This window comes from Cupressus sempervirens, chromosome 4, assembly GCF_028749045.1.
Source record: "Cupressus sempervirens isolate cs-2001-9-10 chromosome 4, ASM2874904v1, whole genome shotgun sequence".
NCBI lineage: Eukaryota > Viridiplantae > Streptophyta > Pinopsida > Cupressales > Cupressaceae > Cupressus > Cupressus sempervirens.
The window spans coordinates 281586306-281590717 of NC_143121.1; positions in this window are offsets into that span (position 1 = coordinate 281586306).

A 4412-nucleotide genomic window follows, 5' to 3' on the forward strand; every position below is an offset into this window, starting at 1 on the left:
TAATACAAATTATATATATATATATATATATATATATATATATATATATATATATATATATATATATATATATATATATATATATATATATATATATATATATATATATATATATATATATATATATATATATATATATATATATATATTTTAGTGTAGAGAAAACAATTAAAGTTATTCATAAGACCTTAGATTGATTACTAGAACAAATTGAAGTATTTTCAAAATGGGACATTACACTTCAAGGGACACACAAGGACCAAGTCTCCACTATAGTTTGGATTCCCCAACTATCGCAATTATAAAATGCACTAAGAGACTTAATTACTCCTAGTAGTTCTTTTATGGGTTTTAGGGTAACAAATTGGAAATTTACCAAAGAACTTAGCAAACCAATTACAATTTCAAATACCCTTTTGGGGCTTCTATATATCCTTCAACTTTCAATTCTTTAACCTACTCTGGCGCCTCTGAACTCACATATGCTAGTGCTATGTTTTGAGATTGCACATTCTGCCCAATGTGTGTTGGTTGCACTCTTTCTTAAGAGGGTAATTGGGTGTTGAGAGGTGAGACATAGTTGATGTAAGGAATTGTCCTCATTGTTGGTTGTTGTTTTTATGGTAGTATTTGGCTTCTCATTAAGGGTGGCATAGAAAAGTAATTGGTATGGGTGGTAACAGATTGGTTGGTGGTGGTGGTGATTGGTGTTCTTGAAAGATTGGCATGAATGAATTACTATTTGGGAGGCTTGTGGTCGGCCCTTGTGATTGTCCAAAACTCCAAGGACCAAGTGGGAATGAAGCAATGGTGTTTGGCATAAATAAAAATGGACTAGGGGTGATGAGAGGTTGGTTGGTAGGCCATGTTGGTGGCATCCTTGTAGTGAATAAAAAATGTTGATTGGGTGTTCTGTTGGAATTTGTTGGGTGCACTACTAGCAGGTATGTATGAGGTGGAAGCAATAGTTTGAGATGTGGAAGGTCCTACAATGTTTAATGGAATGGAAACAAGTTTTGAAGTGTCAAAAATAGTAGTGATGGAAGTGGTTGCAGATGTGGGCTATGTGATGGTAGGTTGTTGAGGTGTTGCACAGACTGATGATTATGTGATGGTGGGTTGGTTACTTTTTGGGATGGGAACACTGAGTTGGGTGGAGGGTTTATTTGGGTCCATGATTTCTGGTGTGACTATTTAATGTCCTCTTCTAGGTATTGAAAAGTGGTCATTGGAATTAGAGGGACCAATGGGTCATGGGAGTTTTCCAAATAACAAATATCTGATATGTCTAAAGGTGGTGGTCTCCCAAATCTAAAGGCACCAACATTATCTCTCTAAAAATTTTCCATGATGGATTCTCCATTTTCGTCTATAATGGAATTGACAAGGGTTGCATTCATAGGTTGATTCATAAACATATCTATGTCTTCTAGTGAGGGACCCAAATCTTGTGGATTTTGTGGTGGTGAGTCATGTGTGATCACAGATACCATTGGGTTTGGCTGCATCCTAGCTGAGCCACCTATAAGACTAGGATCAATTTTGTTCTTCCTCATTTTTTTCTTACTAAAACATGTGTTAGGTGACATGAAATGATAATTCTCCTAAGTATGAGATGCAAGATGGTATGACAATGGGTGCAAATATGCAAGGGGGTGTTTGCTAAGTTTTCTAAGGATGTGATAACTATAATGCAAGGATTTTTAGGATGTAGAGATGTATGATAGATGCAAAGGATGATGATGGAGGATATTTCTTCTAATGATATGATATCTAGGCACCTAAAGGATTAGTGACATAGTTTCAAAGTAAAAGAGATGTTTCCTATGTGTAAGCTCAAGATATGATGATAATGTCAAATCTAGGATAGAATAATAACCCTTTAGAAGACAAATGATGATAAAATGTGGAGGCCCAACCTTTATCTCAAGGTGATGAGGGACACAAGTGGAAAAGATAGACTACCCTAGATAGTTCTTAGTCAAAGGGATAATCATGATAGTATGACGGATGTAGGATGTAGGATCGAAAACTCTAACAAAGTGACACCAAATGCTTAAGGATGATGGAGGATTTTGATCTATGATAGGGTTTGGATGGGGATGGGTTTCTAAAGCATGATCTAAGGATGATGGGTCTAAAAATGCTTAAGGGGGATAATAACATATATTATAACCCTTAGGGAAAAATCTATGATGTGATAAGTGCAAAGTGTGTGTGGAAGAAGAGGGACCTAATTAAAGTGGGTGTATCTAGTGTAGTTGATGAGGCTTTGATTAACTCCATGTCTTAAGGTTATGTTTTGAATTTTTGATCCTACTCAAATGTTAGGGAAACCTAGATACATTCTTTCTTCATTATATCTAGTTTAGCAAGTCTTGGATTGGGTCTATGGTTTTTGCACTCACCTTCTATCTCTCTATATACTATTGGTTGCTTAAGTTTGACCTTTTTAAACTTGGGTTTTGGTTTGTCTAACATGAGGTTTCCACAAATTGGCCCTAGAGTTTTATCTCAACTTTAGTTTAAGGTAGTGACTATGTTAAGTATGAATTTTACTTAGGTTGGAAAACATGAATCTTTGGATAGCAAATGAGTTTAAGTGGGAAAAAAATGATTTTATCAATGGATGATATAATGACTTAGGTTAAAAGGAAGAGGTAAAATGGAACAAACTAGACCTAGGGTTGTTGCAAATAGACTTGCTAAATTTTTTTTCAAAAAATGATAGTAAGACTCTTTGAAAATAGATAGGAGACGTGAGAAAATATTCTTTCAAAGAACAAAGAAACTTTCAAAGAGACAAGCATATGATCTCTTTAGCAAAAGAATTTTTGATAGTAACCAATTTTATGTTTTTAAAAATGCTTTTCATGAGGTCATTTCACAATGTAGATAATTCAAGCACATTTTATTCCTATGGTCAATTTGGTTTCAATGTGTTACTCATTAGGCCTTCCAAGAGGAGCTCATCTTGATGTTTTTTGGATCTAGTGCAATATTTCCCTCTAAATCAAAGAGGTAAGTTGATACAAGAGTTAGTCAAAAAACTTACATGTTAATGATCCTTCAAGGTATGGCAAATAGAGGTCCCCCTTCTGCAGGAAACAACTCTTGGGGATGAAGCCCAAGTAGCCTTATGCCTCTACTAGGGAAAACACATGTCAAGTTACTTCAGAGAAACCTTATATTCTCTTGCACCATAAGTAACATACCAAGGATAAAAGCATACCTATTAATTGGTTCATAGTAAGATCCATGGAGTTAGGTCAAATGGTTGTTAGGTGCATGAATCACTTTAGAGTTTATTATGACCAGGTTAAAATCATGGGGAAGTTTTCCCACCTCAGACTACCATTAGAAACGCATTGCCCAAACTTGTCTAGATGGAAAATTTTTTGTACTTGTCTTTTCATTTATATATCGGCTAGAGGGGTTGACTAGTTTGAGCTTCTATCCAAAGGGGAGATGCTTCCCAAAGGATGAAGAACTCGCTAGAAGCACTCCTAGGTTATTGTGAATGATATTGCTAACAACTTTTAATACATGCACTGCATAATTTAATGGTTCTATTTTGCAAAAAATGAAAGATAGTTCAATTAAAGATTTGTTAAAGAACACATCTTAAGGCACACAAGACACTTTGTTCATTCCAATCTTGAAGCTTTTAGATTTTCTATCTATGATTGAAGACACTTGTGATTAGCATAAAATGTTTATTCCAACTTGACATTAATGGTCAACAAAATAAAATGAGTCAACATAATAAATCATTCATGAAAGCTTTAGAAAAGGATGGCAATAAGAGCATTTTACCTTTAATCATGCAAGATTTTAAAATTTTTTAAGTCCCAAATTGAAGTGTTTGGAATATTCTTTTTAAGCCCAAAAAAAAAGTGTGGTTTCTTTGACCTTTTAAGCATACAAAAATTGTTCATTTTAGTCCCAAATTTGAAGTGTGATGCTTATTTTAAAGTCCAAGATTTAAGTGTGATAGCATTAGTCTATTGGTCTTTTATCATTCAAGATTTAATGATGTTTATTTTAAGCTAAAAATGAAGTGTGATCTTTGTATAAAAATGATTAAAGCATGCAAATTAAGTCTAAAGAAAAGAAAATTACAAGTAACAAATGCATGGTAAAAGAAAGAAAAAGCACAATAGGAAGGGTCAAATGTGTAGTATTTAAAATAGATGCACCAAATAATTGGATGGATGCATTGAATGATAGGGTAAATGCACTAGAATACAGAATAAATGTGCAACTACAAATAAAGTTTTTGGTTTACTAGTGTGGGCCAAAAGTTTAAACATGGATTACATATGTACCAAATAAACTAACTAGTGCATTGGAAAATGGTATCAAAGTTCCTACTAATATTGCATATGTACAAGTGTACAAGGTAAATGCAC